Below are 23,442 nucleotides of genomic sequence, written 5' to 3' on the forward strand. Positions count from 1 at the left end.
GACACACACATAGACACAAACACATAGACACAGCCACACACACACACTCACACACACAGACACACACACTCACAGACAGACACAGACAAACGCACTCACACACTTACACAGACACACACACACACACACACACACACACACACACACACACACAGACACAGACACACACACTGTCACACACACTCACACACAGACACGGACACAGACACACACACAGTCACAGACACACACTCTCGCACAGACTCCCACACACTCACAATCACACACACAGTTACACTGACACGCACACAGACACAGACACACACACTCACATACACACACAGACACACAGACTCGCACAAATACACACACACACACACAGACACACACACACTCACACACACACACTTACACAGACACACACACAGACTCTGACACACACACTCACAGACACACACAGACAAACAGACACACAGAGACACATTTACACTGACACACACACACAAAGACAGACACACACACTCACAGACACACACAGACACACACACACACACACACACACACACAGACACGCACACTCGCACAGAAACACACAGACACACACAGACACAGACACTCACCCACACAGACACACACACACAGACACACACACAGACACACACACTCACATACACACACAGACACCGACGCACACACTCACACACACACACACTCACACACACACACAGACACACACACTCACAGACACACACAAACGCGCGCACACACTTACACAGACACACACACAGACACAAACACATAGACACAGACACACACACTCACACACACAGACACACACACAGTCACAGACACACACACTCACGCTCAGACACGCAGAGACACACACACTGTCACACACACTCACACACAGACACATACTCACACACACTCACACACACACAGACACACACACAAAGACACAGACACACACACTCACACAGACACTCACACAGACACAGACACACACTCACACACACAGACACACACACAGACACAAGCACATAGACACAGACACACACATTCACACACACACACACAGACACACACACGCAGACACACACACTCACACAGACCCCCACACACCCACAGACACACTTACACTGACACACACACAAATAGACACACACACAGACACACAGACACAGACACACACACTCACACAGACACAATCACACACACACTTACACTGACACACACACAGACACAAACACATAGACACAGCCACACACACAGACACACACAGACACACACAGACACATTTACACTGACACACACACAGACACACACACACAGACACACACACACTCACACACACACTTACACAGACACACACACTTACACAGACACACACACACAGACACAAACACATAGACACAGACACACACACTCACACACACAGACACACACACAGACACACACACACAGACACAGACTCACACACACTCACACACACAGACACACACACAAAGACACAGAAACACACACTCACACAGACACAGACACACACACAGACACAAGCACATAGACACAGACACACACACTCACACAGACACACACACACCCACAGACACACTTACACTGACACACACACAAATAGACACACACACAGACACAGACACACACACTCACACAGCCACAGAGACACACACTCACAGACAAACACAGACACACACACAAACACACTTACACTGATACACACTCACACACAGACACAAACACAGACATACACACTCACAGACACAAACACACACACACTTACACTGACACACACATAGACACAAACACATAGACACAGCCACACACACACACTCACACACACAGACACACACACTCACAGACAGACACAGACAAACGCACTCACACACTTACACAGACACACACACACACACACACACACACACACACACACATACACACACACTGTCACACACACTCACACACAGACACGGACACAGACACACACACAGTCACAGACACACACTCTCGCACAGACTCCCACACACTCACAATCACACACACAGTTACACTGACACGCACACAGACACAGACACACACACTCACATACACACACAGACACAGACACACAGACTAGCACAAATACACACACACTTACACAGACACACACACAGACTCTGACACACACACTCACAGACACACACAGACAAACAGACACACAGAGACACATTTACACTGACACACACACACAAAGACAGACACACACACTCACAGACACACACAGACACACACACACACACACAGACACAGACACGCACACTCGCACAGAAACACACAGACACACACAGACACAGACACTCACCCACACAGACACACACACACTGACAGATACACGCAGACACACACACACACTTACACTGACACACACACTCACACAGACACACACACAGACACAGACACACACACTCACACAGTCACACACACACGCACAGACACACACACGGACACACACAGACACAGATACACACACTGACTCAGACACACACACAGACAGACACAGACACACACATTCAGACAGACACACACACACACAGACACAGACACACATATTCACAGACACACACACACACAGACACACACACAGACACAGACACACACATTCACAGACACACACACTTACACTGACACACACAAAGACACACACACACAGACACAGACACACACACACAGACACACACACGCACAGACAGACACACACTCAGACACATACACAGACACACACACACACAGACACAGACACAGACACACATATTCACAGACACACAGAGACAGATACACACACTCACACACACACTTACACTGACAAACACACATATAGACACACACACAGACACACACACAGACGAACACACAGACACAGACACAAACACTCACACAGACACACACACAGACACACACACTCACAGACACACACAGACACACACACTCACACACACACAGAGAGAGACACACACAAAGACACACACACTCATACAAACACAGACACAGAAACACACACTCATAAACACACAATTACACTGACACACACACAGAGGCACACACACACAGACATAGACACACACACTCACACAGGCACACACACACACAGACTCAGACACACACACACAGAGACACACACTCACACACACACAGACACAGACACACACACTCACACACACACAGAGACACACACACACAGACACAGACACACACACACTCACAGACACACACAGACACACATACACACACTTACACTGACACACACACAGACACAGACACACACACTCGCACAGACACCCACACACTCACACTCACACACACAGTTACACTGACACGCACACAGACACAGACACACACATTCACAGACACACACAGACAAACAATCACAGAGACACACACACAGACACAGACACACACACTAACAGACAAACACAGAAACACACACACACAGACACAGACACACACACACTCACACAGACACACACACAGACACAGACACACACTCTCACACACACACACCGACACACACACACACTTACACTGACAAAGAGACAGACACACATACTCACAGACACAAACACATAGACACAGCCACACACACACAGACACACACACACAAACACACCCACAGACACACACACTCACATACACACACAGACACAGACACACACACTCACACACACACACTCACACACACACAGACACACACACTCACAGACACACACAAACGAACACACACACTTACACACACACACAGACACAAACACATAGACAAAGACACACACACTCACAGACACACACAGACACACACACTCACAGACACACACAGACACACATACACACACTTACACTGACACACACACAGACACAGACACAGACACACACACTCGCACAGACACCCACACACTCACACTCTCACACACAGTTACACTGACACGCACACAGACACAGACACACACACTCACAGACACACACAGACACAGACACACACACATACTCAGACACACACACTCACAGACACAAACAGACAAACAGACACACACAGACACATTTACACTGACACACACACAGACACACACACACAGACACACACACACTCACACGCACACACTTACACAGACACACACACACACACAGACACAAACACATAGACACAGACACACACACTCACACACACAGACACACACACAGACACACACACACACAGACACAGACACACACCCTCACGCTCAGACACGCAGAGACACACACACTATCACACACACTCACACACAGACACAAAAACACAGACACAGACTCACACACACTCACACACACAGACACACACACAAAGACACAGAAACACACACTCACACAGACTCTAACACAGACACAGACACACACACTCACACACACACAGACACACACACAGACACAAGCACATAGACACAGACACACACACTCACATACACAGACACAGACACACACACACAGACACAGACACAGACACACATATTCACAGACACACAGAGACAGACACTCACACTCACACACACACACTTACACTGACAAACACACATATAGACACAAACACAGACACACACACAGACAAACACACAGACACAGACACAAACACTCACACAGACACACACACAGACACAGACACACACACTCACAGACACACACAGACACACACACTCACACACACACAGACACACACACAGACACACACACTCATACAAACACAGACACAGAAACACACACTCACACACACACTTACACTGACACACACACAGAGACACACACACAGACATAGACACACACACTCACACAGACACACACACTCACAGACAGACACACACACACAGAGACACACACTCACACACACAGACACAGACACACACACACACAGAGACACACACACAGACACAGACACACACACTCACAGACACACACAGACACACATACACAGACTTACACTGACACACTCACAGACACAGACACACACACTCGCACAGACACCCACACACTCACACACACACACAGTTACACTGACACGCACACAGACACAGACACACACACTCACAGACAGACACAGACACACTTACACTGACACACACACAAATAGACACACACACAGACACACAGACACAGACACAGACACTCACACAGACACACACACAGACACAGAGACACACACTCACAGACACACACACACAGACACAAACACACAGACACAGACACACACACTCACACACACAGACACACACACAGACACAGACACTCACACTCACACAGACACACACACACTCACACTCACACGCAGACACACACACACACAGACACAAGCACATAGATACAGACACACACAATCACACACACAAACACACAGACACACACACAGACACAGACACACACACTCACACAGACACACACACACACCCACAGACACACTTACACTGACACACACACAAATAGACACACACAGACACACAGACACACTCACTCACACAGACACACACACACAGACACAGAGACACACACTCACAGACAAACACAGACACACACACAAACACACTTACACTGATACACACTCACACACAGACACAAACACACAGACACAGACACACACACTCACAGACACAAACACACACACACACTTACACTGACACACACACAGACACAAACACATAGACACAGCCACACACACACAGACACACACACACTCACACACACAGAGACACACACACTCACATACACACACAGACACAGACACACAAACTCACACACACACACACACACACACACACACAGAGACACAGACACACACACTGTCACACACACTCACACACAGACACGGACACAGACACACACAGACACACACACTAACACAGACACACACACACCCAGACACAGACATACACACTCACAAATACACACACACAGACACAGACACACACACTCACACAGTCTCACACACACGCACAGAGACACACACAGACACAGATACACACACTGACTCAGACACACACACAGACAGACACAGACACACACATTCAGACACACACACAGACACAGACACACACACACAGACACACACACACAGACACACATATTCACATACACACACAGACACTCAGACACACACACACACAGAGACACAGACAGACACACACACACAGACACAGACACACATTCACAGACACACACACACACTGACACACACAAAGACACACACACACAGACACAGACACACACACTCACACAGACACACACACACACAGACACACTCACACACAGACACAGACACACATATTCACAGACACACACAGACAGACACACATATTCACAGACACACACAGACACACAGACACACACACACACAAACACACACACAGACACAGACACACACACTCACAGACACACTCAGACACATACATAGACACAGACTCACACACACACAGACACAGACACACATATTCACACACACACTTACACTGACACACACACATATAGACACACACACTCACACACACACACACACTTACACTGACACACACACAGATATAGACACACACACTCACACAGACACACACACACAGACACACACTCACACAAACATGGACACAGAAACACACACTCACACACACACACTGACACTGACACACTCACAGAGACACACACACAGACATAGACACACACACTGTCACACACACTCACACACAGACACGGACACAGACACACACTTACACTGACACACACACAGTCACAGACACACACACTCGCACAGACACCCACACAGTCACACTCACACACACAGTTACACTGACACGCACACAGACACAGACACACACACCCACATACACACACAGACACAGACACACAGACTCGCACAGATACACACACACACAGACACACACACAGACTCTGACACACACAGTCACAGACACACACAGACAAACAGACACACAGAGACACATTTACACTGACACACACACACAAATACAGACACACACACTCACAGACACACACAGACACACACACACACGCACAGACACACACACAGACACACACTGACTCAGACACACACACAGACAGACACAGACACACACATTCAGACAGACACACAGACACACAGACACAGACACACATATTCACAGACACACACACACACACAGACACACACACAGACACACACATTTACAGACACACACACTTACACTGACACACACAAAGACACACACACACAGACACAGACACACACACTCACACAGACACACACACGCACAGACACAGACACACACTCAGACAAATACACAGACACACACACACAGACACAGACACAGACACACAGACACACACAGACACACACACTCACACACACACACAGAGACACACACACTCATACAAACACAGACACAGAAACACACACTCACACACACACACTTACACTGAGACACACACAGACATAGACACACACACTCACACAGACACACACATACACACAGACTCAGACACACACACACAGAGACACACACTCACACACACACAGACAGACACACACACACTCACACACACACAGAGACACACACACACAGACACAGACACACACACACTCACAGACACACACAGACACACATACACACACTTACACTGACACACACACAGACACAGACACACACACTCGCACAGACACCCACACACTCACACTCACACACACAGTTACACTGACACGCACACAGACACAGGCACACACACTCACAGACACACACACAGACACAAAAACACACAAACACAGACACACACATTCACAGACACACACAGACAAACAATCACAGAGACACACACACTCACATACAGAGACACACACACAGACACAGACACACACACTAACAGACAAACACAGAAACACACACACACACAGACACAGACACACACACACTCACACAGACACACACACAGACACAGACACACACACTAACAGACAAACACAGAAACACACACACACACAGACACAGACACACACACACTCACACAGACACACACATAGACACAGACACACACACTCACACAGACACACACACGCACAGACACAGACACACACACACAGAGACACAGACACACATATTCACAGACACACACAGACACATACACAGACACACACACACTCACACTCACACGCAGACACACACACACAGACACAAGCACATAGATACAGACACACACACTCACACACACAAACACACAGACACACACACAGACACAGACACACACACTCACACAGACACACACACACACCCACAGACACACTTACACTGACACACACACAAATAGACACACACAGACACACAGACACACTCACTCACACAGACACACACACAGACACAGAGACACACACTCACAGACAAACACAGACACACACACAAACACACTTACACTGATACACACTAACACACACACACAAACACACAGACACAGACACACACACTCACAGACACAAACACACACACACACTTACACTGACACACACACAGACACAAACACATAGACACAGCCACACACACACAGACACACACACACTCACACACACAGAGACACACACACTCACATACACACACAGACACAGACACACAAACTCACACACACACACACACACACACACACACACAGACACAGACACACACACTGTCACACACACTCACACACAGACACGGACACAGACACACACAGACACACACACTAACACAGACACACACACACCCAGACACAGACATACACACTCACAAATACACACACACAGACACAGACACACACACTCACACAGTCTCACACACACGCACAGAGACACACACAGACACAGATACACACACTGACTCAGACACACACACAGACAGACACAGACACACACATTCAGACACACACACAGACACAGACACACACACACACACACACACAGACACACATATTCACACACACTCACACACACACAGACACACACACTCACAGACACACACAAACGAACACACACACTTACACACACACACAGACACAAACACATAGACAAAGACACACACACTCACAGACACACACAGACACACACACTCACAGACACACACAGACACACATACACACACTTACACTGACACACACACAGACACAAACACAGACACACACACTCGCACAGACACCCACACACTCACACTCTCACACACAGTTACACTGACACGCACACAGACACAGACACACACACTCACAGACACACACAGACACAGACACACACACATACTCAGACACACACACTCACAGACACAAAAAGACAAACAGACACACACAGACACATTTACACTGACACACACACAGACACACACACACAGACACACACACACTCACACACACACACTTACACAGACACACACACTTACACAGACACACACACACAGACACAAACACATAGACACAGACACACACACTCACACAGACACACACACTCACACACACACAGAGACACACACACACAGACACAGACACACACGCTCACAGACACACACAGACACACATACACACACTTACACTGACACACACACAGACACAGAAACACACGCTCACACACACACACCGACACACACACACTTACACTGACAAAGACACAGACACACATACGCACAGCCACAAACACATAGACACAGCCACACACACACACAGACACACACACACACAGACACACACACTCACATACACACACATGCACAGACACACACTCACACACACACTCACACACACACAGAAACACACACTCACAGACACAAACACATAGACACAGACACACACACTCACTCACACAGACACACACAGAGACACACACACACACAGACACAAACACACACTCGCACAGACACACACACACAGACACACACACTCACACACACACTTACACTGACACACACAGACACAGACACACACACTCACAGACACACACAGACACACACACAGATACAGACACACACACACAGACACAAACACATAGACACAGACACACACACTCACTCACACAGACACACACACAGACACACACACACAGACACAAACACACACTCTCACACTCACACACGCAGAGACACACACACTGTCACACACACTCACACACAGACACAAACACTCAGACACAGACGCACACACTCACACACACACAGACACACACACAGACACAAGCACATAGACACAGACACACACATTCACACACACACACAGACACACACACACAGACAAACACACTCACACAGACACACACACACACCCACAGACACACATACACTGACACACACACAAATAGACACACACACAGACACACAGACACAGACACACACACTCACACAGACACAGAGACACACACTCACAGACAAACACAGGCACACACACAAACACACTTACACTGATACACACTCACACACAGACACAAACACACACAGACACAAACACTCACATACACACACATGCACAGACACACACTCACACACAGAAACACACACTCACAGACACACACACTCACACACACAGTGACACACACACAGACACACACACTCACACACACAGACACAGACACACACTCTCACACACACACACACACTTACACTGACACACACACAGAGACACACACACAGACACACTGACACACAGACACAGACACACACACTCACACAGACACACACACACAGACACAGACACACACACACAGACACACACACAGAGACACACACTCACACACACACAGACACAGACACACACACTCACACACACACAGAGACACACACACACAGACACAGACACACACGCTCACAGACACACACAGACACACATACACACACTTACACTGACACGCACACAGACACAGAAACACACGCTCACACACACACACCGACACACACACACTTACACTGACAAAGACACAGACACACATACTCTCAGCCACAAACACATAGACACAGCCACACACACACACAGACACACACACACACACAGACACACACACTCACATACACACACATGCACAGACACACACTCACACACACACTCACACACACACAGAAACACACACTCACAGACACACACAAACGCACACACACACTTACACAGACACACACACACAGACACAAACACATAGACACAGACACACACACTCACTCACACAGACACACACACAGACACACACACACAGACACAAACACACACTCTCACATTCACACATGCAGAGACACACACACTGTCACACACACTCACACACAGACACAAACACTCAGACACAGATGCACACACTCACACACACACAGACACAAGCACATAGACACAGACACACACATTCACACACACACACACAGACACACACACACAGACAAACACACTCACACAGACACCCACACACACACCCACAGACACACTTACACTGACAAACACACAAATAGACACACACACAGACACACACACTCACAGACAAACACAGGCACACACACAAACACACTTACACTGATACACACTCACACACAGACGCAAACACACAGACACAGACACAGACACACACACAGACACAGACACTCACACACAAACAAACACACCCACAGACACAGACACACACACTCACAAACACACACAGACACAGACAGACACAAACACAGACAAAGACACACACATTCACAGACACACACAGACACACACACACACAGACACACACACAGACACACGCACTCACAGACACACACAGACACACACACAAACAGACACAGACACACACTCGCACAGACACACACAAACAGACACACAAACTCACACACACACACATACACTGACACACACAGACTCAGACACACACACTCACAGACAAACACAGACACACACACACATTTACACTGACACACACACACAAATACAGACACACACACTCACAGACACACACAGACACAGACACACACAGACACAGACACGCACACTCGCACAGAAACACACAGACACACAGACACACGCACTCACACACACAGACACACACACACTTACACTGACACACACAGACACAGACACACACTCGCACAGACACGCACACACTCACACTCACACACACAGTTACACTGACACACACACAGACACAGACACACACACACTCACACACACACAGACACACACACACAGACACACACACAGACACAGGCACACACACGCAGACACAGACACACACAGACACAAACACATAGACACAGACACACACACTCACACACACACACAGACACACACACACACACTCACATACACACACATACACAGACACACACATACACACAGACACACACACTCACATACACACGCATACACAGACACACACTCACACACACACTCACACACACACAGAAACACACACTCACAGACACACACAAACGCACACACACTTACACAGACTCACACACACAGACACAAACACATAGACACAGACACACACACTCACTCACACAGACACACACACAGACACACACACACAGACACAAACACACACTCTCACACTCACACACGCAGAGACACACACACTGTCACACACACTCACACACAGACACAAACACTCAGACACAGACGCACACACTCACACACACAGACACACACACACAGACACAAGCACATAGACACAGACACACACATTCACACACACACACACACAGACCCACTTACACTGACACACGCACACAAATAGACACACACACAGACACACAGATACAGACACACACACTCACACAGACACAGAGGCACACACTCACAGACAAACACAGGCACACACACAAACACACTTACACTGATACACACTCACACACAGACACAAACACACAGACACAGACACACACACTCACACACACACAGACACACACACAGACACAGACACTCACACACAAACAGACACACATACAGACACAGACACACACACTCACACAGACACACACACACAGACACTCACACAGACACAGACACACATATTCACAGACACACACAGACACACACACACAAACACACACACAGACACAGACACACACACTCACACAGACACACTCAGACACATACACAGACACAGACTCACACACACACAGACACAGACACACATATTCACAGAAACACACAGACAGACACACACACTCACACACACACTTACACTGACACACACACTTATAGACACACACACTCACACACACACACACAAACTTACACTGACACACACACAGAGACACACACACAGACATAGACACACCCACTCACACAGACACACACACACACAGACTCAGACACACACACACACACAAAGACACACACTCACACAAACACGGACACAGAAACACACACTCACACACACACACACTTACACTGACACACACACAGAGACACACACACAGACATAGACACACCCACTCACACAGACACACACACACAGACTCAGACACACACACACACACAGAGACACACACTCACACACACACAGACACAGACACACACACTCACACATACACAGAGACACACACACACACAGACACAGACACACACACTCACAGACACTCACAGACACACATACACACACTTACACTGACACACACAGACACAGACACACACACTCGCACAGACACGCACACACTCACACTCACACACACAGTTACACTGACACACACAGATACAGACACACACACTCACAGACACACACAGACACACACACACACAGACACAGACACACACACTCACACACACACTCGGACACAAACACACAGACACACACACACACACTCACAGACACACACACACTCTGACACACACAGACAGAAACACATAGACACAGACACACGCTCACACACAGACACAGACACACACACAGACACAGTCACACACACTCACACAGGCACACACACACCCACAGACACACACACTCACAAACACACACACACAGACACAAAAACACACAAACACAGACACACACTTTCACAGACACACACAGACACACAAACACAGAGACACACACACTCACACACAGAGACACACACACAGACACACACACTCACAGACAAACACAGAAACACACACACAGACACAGACACACACACTCACACAGACACAGCACACATACTCACACACACACCGACAAACACACACACTTACACTGACAAAGACACAGACACACATACTCACAGACACAAACTCATAGACACAGCCACACACACACAGACACAGACACACACACTCACAGACAAACACAGAAACACACACACAGACACAGACACAGACACACACACACTCACACAGACACACACACACAGACAGAGCACACACACTCACACACACACACCGACAAACACACACACTTACACTGACAAAGACACAGACACACATACTCACAGCCACAAACACATAGACACAGCCACACACACACACAGACACACACACACAGACACACACACTCACATACACACACATGCACAGACACACACTCACACACACACTCACACACACACAGAAACACACACTCACAGACACACACAAACGCACACACACACTTACACAGACACACACACACAGACACAAACACATAGACACAGACACACACACTCACTCACACAGACACACACACAGACACACACACACAGACACAAACACACTCTCACACTCACACACGCAGAGACACACACACTATCACACACACTCACACACAGACACAAACACACAGACACAGACGCACACACTCACACACACACAGACACACACACACAGACACAAGCACATAGACACAGACACACACATTCACACACACACACAGACACACACACACAGACAAACACACTCACACAGACACACACACACACCCACAGACACACTTACACTGGCACACACACAAATAGACACACACACAGACACACAGACACAGAGACACACACTCACACAGACACAGAGACACACACTCACAGACAAACACAGGCACACACACAAACACACTTACACTGATACACACTCACACACAGACACAGACACACACACTCACACACACAGACACACACACAGACACAGACACTCACACACAAACAGACACACATACAGACACAGACACACACACTCACACAGACACACAAACACACCCACAGACACAGACACACACACTCACAAACACACACAAACAGACACAGACAGACACAAACACAGACAAAGACACACATTCACAGACACACACAGACACACACACACACACACACACACGCACAGACACAGACACACACACAGACACAGACACTCACACTCACAGACACACACAGACACACACACAAACAGACACAGACACACACTCACACAGACACACACTCACAGACACACACACACATTTGCACTGACACACACACACAAATACAGACACACACACTCACAGACACACACAGACACAGAAACGCACACTCGCACAGAAACACACAGACACACACAGACACACACACTCACACACACAGACACACACACACTGACAGATACACACAGACACACACACACTTACACTGACACACACACAGACACAGACACACACACTCGCACAGACACGCACACATTCACACTCACACACACAGTTACACTGACACACACACAGACACAGACACACACTCTCACAGACACACAGACACACACACCCACTCACACACACACAGACACAGACACACACAGACACAAACACATAGACACAGTCACACCCACTCACACACACACAGACACACACACACAGACACAGACACACAGACACACACACTCACACAGACACACACACACAAATGGACACACACACAGACACACACACTCACACAGACACACAGACACAGAGACACACTCTCTCACACACACAGACTCAGACACCCACACTCACAGACACACACAGACACACACACTTACACTGACACAGACACACACACAAACACAGTTACACTGACACACACTCACACACAAACACAAACACACAGACACACACTCACACAGACACACACTCACAGACACACACACACATTTGCACTGACACACACACACAAATACAGACACACACACTCACAGACACACACAGACACAGAAACGCACACTCGCACAGAAACACACAGACACACACAGACACACACACTCACACACACAGACACACACACACTGACAGATACACACAGACACACACACACTTACACTGACACACACACAGACACAGACACACACACTCGCACAGACACGCACACATTCACACTCACACACACAGTTACACTGACACACACACAGACACAGACACACACTCTCACAGACACACAGACACACACACCCACTCACACACACACAGACACAGACACACACAGACACAAACACATAGACACAGTCACACCCACTCACACACACACAGACACACACACACAGACACAGACACACAGACACACACACTCACACAGACACACACACACAAATGGACACACACACAGACACACACACTCACACAGACACACAGACACAGAGACACACTCTCTCACACACACAGACTCAGACACCCACACTCACAGACACACACAGACACACACACTTACACTGACACAGACACACACACAAACACAGTTACACTGACACACACTCACACACAAACACAAACACACAGACACACACACTCACACACAGAGACACACACAGACACAAACACACACTCACACAGACACACTCACAGACACAGACACACACACGCACAGACACACACCCACACACTTACACTGACACACTCACATATAGACACACACACAGACACACACACTCACGCAGAAACACACACAGACTTAGACACTCACACTCACACACACACACACAGACACACACACTCACACACACAGAGACACACACTCACACACACACAATCACAGACACACACACTCACACACACACACTTACACTGACACACACACAGACACACAGACACACAGACACAGACAAACTCACTCAGACAGACACACACACACACACACAGATACACACACACATTTGCACTGATACTCACACAGAGACAGACACACACACTCACAGACACACACCCACTTACACTGACACACACAAAGACACAAACACACAGACACACACATTCACAGACACACACAGACACACACACACAGACACACACACCCACACACTTACACTGACACACACATATAGACACACACACAGACACGCACACTCACGCAGACAAACACACAGACTTAGACACACAGACTCACACACACACACACAGACACACCCACTCACACACACACACAGACACACACACTCACACACACAGAGACACACACACAGACACACACACTCACACACACAGACACAGACACACACACTCACACACACACACAGACACAGACACACACACACAGAGACACACACACACAGAGACACACACTCACACACACACAGAGACACACACACAGACACAGACACACACACACAGAGACACACACTCACACACACACAGACACAGACACACACACACTCACACACACAGACACAGACACACACACTCACAGATACACACAGACACACATACACACACTTACACTGACACACACACAGACACAGAAACACACACTCACAGACACACACAGACACACACACACAGGCACAGGCACACTGACACAGACTCACACACACACTCGGACACAAACACACAGACACACACACACACACTCACACAGGCACACACACACCCACAGACACAGACACACACACTCACAAACACACAGACACAGACACAAAAACACACAAACACAGACACACACATTCACAGACACACACAGACACACAAACAGAGACACACACTCACACACAGAGACACACACACAGACACAGACACACACACTCACAGACAAACACAGAAACACACACACAGACACAGACACAGACACACACACACTCACACAGACACACACACACAGACACAGCACACACACTCACACACACACACCGACAAACACACACACTTACACTGACAAAGACACAGACACACATACTCACAGCCACAAACACATAGACACAGCCACACACACACAGACACACACACTCACATACACACACATGCACAGACACACACTCACACACACACTCACACACACACAGAAACACACACTCACAGACACACACAAACGCACACACACACTTACACAGACACACACACACAGACACAAACACATAGACACAGACACACACACTCACTCACACAGACACACACACAGACACACACACACAGACACAAACACACACTCACACTCACACACGCAGAGACACACACACTATCACACACACTCACACACAGACACAAACACACAGACACAGACGCACACACTCACACACAGACACAAACACACAGACACAGACGCACACACTCACACACACACAGACACACACACACAGACACAAGCACATAGACACAGACACACACATTCACACACACACACAGACACACACACACAGACAAACACACTCACACAGACACACACACACCCACAGACACACACACACCCACAGACACACACACAAATAGACACACACACAGACACACAGACACAGAGACACACACTCACAGACAAACACAGGCACACACAAACACACTTACACTGATACACACTCACACACAGACACAAACACACAGACACAGACACACACACAGACACACACACAGACACTCACACACAAACAGACACACATACAGACACAGACACACAAACACACCCACAGACACAGACACACACACTGACAAACACACACAAACAGACACAGACAGACTCAAACACAGACAAAGACACACACATTCACAGACACACACACACACACACATAGACACAGACACACACACTCACTCACACAGACACACACACAGACACACACACACAGACACAAACACACTCTCACACTCACACACGCAGAGACACACACACTATCACACACACTCACACACAGACACAAACACACAGACACAGACGCACACACTCACACACAGACACAAACACACAGACACTGACCCACACACTCACACACACACAGACACACACACACAGACACAAGCACATAGACACAGACACACACATTCACACACACACACAGACACACACACACAGACAAACACACTCACACAGACACACACACACCCACAGACACACTTACACTGACACACACACAAATAGACACACACACAGACACACAGACACAGAGACACACACTCACAGACAAACACAGGCACACACAAACACACTTACACTGATACACACTCACACACAGACACAAACACACAGACACAGACACACACACAGACACACACACAGACACAGACACTCACACACAAACAGACACACATACAGACACAGACACACAAACACACCCACAGACACAGACACACACACTCACAAACACACACAAACAGACACAGACAGACACAAACACAGACAAAGACACACACATTCACAGACACACACACACACACACACAGACACACACACGCACAGACACAGACACACACACAGACACAGACACTCACAGACAAACACAGGCACACACACAAACACACTTACACTGATACACACTCACACACAGACGCAAACACACAGACACAGACACAGACACACACACAGACACAGACACTCACACACAAACAAACACACCCACAGACAGACACACACACTCACAAACACACACAGACACAGACAGACACAAACACAGACAAAGACACACACATTCACAGACACACACAGACACACACACACACAGACACACACACACACAGACACACACACAGACACACACACTCACAGACACACACAGACACACACACAAACAGACACAGACACACACTCGCACAGACACACACAAACAGACACACAAACTCACACACACACACATACACTGACACACACAGACTCAGACACACACACTCACAGACACACACAGACACACACACACATTTACACTGACACACACACACAAATACAGACACACACACTCACAGACACACACAGACACAGACACACACAGACACAGACACGCACACTCGCACAGAAACACACAGACACACAGACACACGCACTCACACACACAGACACACACACACACTGACACACACAGACACAGACACACACTCGCACAGACACGCACACACTCACACTCACACACACAGTTACACTGACACACACACAGACACAGACACACACACACTCACACACACACTCACACACACACAGACACACACACACAGACACACACACAGACACAGGCACACACACACAGACACAGACACACACAGACACAAACACATAGACACAGACACACACACACTCACACACACACACAGACACACACACACACACTCACATACACACACATACACAGACACACACATACACACAGACACACACACTCACATACACACGCATACACAGACACACACTCACACACACACTCACACACACACAGAAACACACACTCACAGACACACACAAACGCACACACACTTACACAGACTCACACACACAGACACAAACACATAGACACAGACACACACACTCACTCACACAGACACACACACAGACACACACACACAGACACAAACACACACTCTCACACTCACACACGCAGAGACACACACACTGTCACACACACTCACACACAGACACAAACACTCAGACACAGACGCACACACTCACACACACAGACACACACACACAGACACAAGCACATAGACACAGACACACACATTCACACACACACACACACAGACCCACTTACACTGACACACGCACACAAATAGACACACACACAGACACACAGATACAGACACACACACTCACACAGACACAGAGGCACACACTCACAGACAAACACAGGCACACACACAAACACACTTACACTGATACACACTCACACACAGACACAAACACACAGACACAGACACACACACTCACACACACACAGACACACACACAGACACAGACACTCACACACAAACAGACACACATACAGACACAGACACACACACTCACACAGACACACACACACAGACACTCACACACAGACACAGACACACATATTCACAGACACACACAGACACAAACACACAAACACACACACAGACACAGACACACACACTCACACAGACACACTCAGACACATACACAGACACAGACTCACACACACACAGACACAGACACACATATTCACAGAAACACACAGACAGACACACACACTCACACACACACTTACACTGACACACACACTTATAGACACACACACTCACACACACACACACAAACTTACACTGACACACACACAGAGACACACACACAGACATAGACACACCCACTCACACAGACACACACACACACAGACTCAGACACACACACACACACAAAGACACACACTCACACAAACACGGACACAGAAACACACACTCACACACACACACACTTACACTGACACACACACAGAGACACACACACAGACATAGACACACCCACTCACACAGACACACACACACAGACTCAGACACACACACACACACAGAGACACACACTCACACACACACAGACACAGACACACACACTCACACATACACAGAGACACACACACACACAGACACAGACACACACACTCACAGACACTCACAGACACACATACACACACTTACACTGACACACACAGACACAGACACACACACTCGCACAGACACGCACACACTCACACTCACACACACAGTTACACTGACACACACAGATACAGACACACACACTCACAGACACACACAGACACACACACACACAGACACAGACACACACACTCACACACACACTCGGACACAAACACACAGACACACACACACACACTCACAGACACACACACACTCTGACACACACAGACAGAAACACATAGACACAGACACACGCTCACACACAGACACAGACACACACACAGACACAGTCACACACACTCACACAGGCACACACACACCCACAGACACACACACTCACAAACACACACACACAGACACAAAAACACACAAACACAGACACACACTTTCACAGACACACACAGACACACAAACACAGAGACACACACACTCACACACAGAGACACACACACAGACACACACACTCACAGACAAACACAGAAACACACACACAGACACAGACACACACACTCACACAGACACAGCACACATACTCACACACACACCGACAAACACACACACTTACACTGACAAAGACACAGACACACATACTCACAGACACAAACTCATAGACACAGCCACACACACACAGACACAGACACACACACTCACAGACAAACACAGAAACACACACACAGACACAGACACAGACACACACACACTCACACAGACACACACACACAGACAGAGCACACACACTCACACACACACACCGACAAACACACACACTTACACTGACAAAGACACAGACACACATACTCACAGCCACAAACACATAGACACAGCCACACACACACACAGACACACACACACAGACACACACACTCACATACACACACATGCACAGACACACACTCACACACACACTCACACACACACAGAAACACACACTCACAGACACACACAAACGCACACACACACTTACACAGACACACACACACAGACACAAACACATAGACACAGACACACACACTCACTCACACAGACACACACACAGACACACACACACAGACACAAACACACTCTCACACTCACACACGCAGAGACACACACACTATCACACACACTCACACACAGACACAAACACACAGACACAGACGCACACACTCACACACACACAGACACACACACACAGACACAAGCACATAGACACAGACACACACATTCACACACACACACAGACACACACACACAGACAAACACACTCACACAGACACACACACACACCCACAGACACACTTACACTGGCACACACACAAATAGACACACACACAGACACACAGACACAGAGACACACACTCACACAGACACAGAGACACACACTCACAGACAAACACAGGCACACACACAAACACACTTACACTGATACACACTCACACACAGACACAGACACACACACTCACACACACAGACACACACACAGACACAGACACTCACACACAAACAGACACACATACAGACACAGACACACACACTCACACAGACACACAAACACACCCACAGACACAGACACACACACTCACAAACACACACAAACAGACACAGACAGACACAAACACAGACAAAGACACACATTCACAGACACACACAGACACACACACACACACACACACGCACAGACACAGACACACACACAGACACAGACACTCACACTCACAGACACACACAGACACACACACAAACAGACACAGACACACACTCACACAGAC

Source organism: Hemitrygon akajei, chromosome 28, assembly GCF_048418815.1.
Source record: "Hemitrygon akajei chromosome 28, sHemAka1.3, whole genome shotgun sequence".
Taxonomy (NCBI): domain Eukaryota; kingdom Metazoa; phylum Chordata; class Chondrichthyes; order Myliobatiformes; family Dasyatidae; genus Hemitrygon; species Hemitrygon akajei.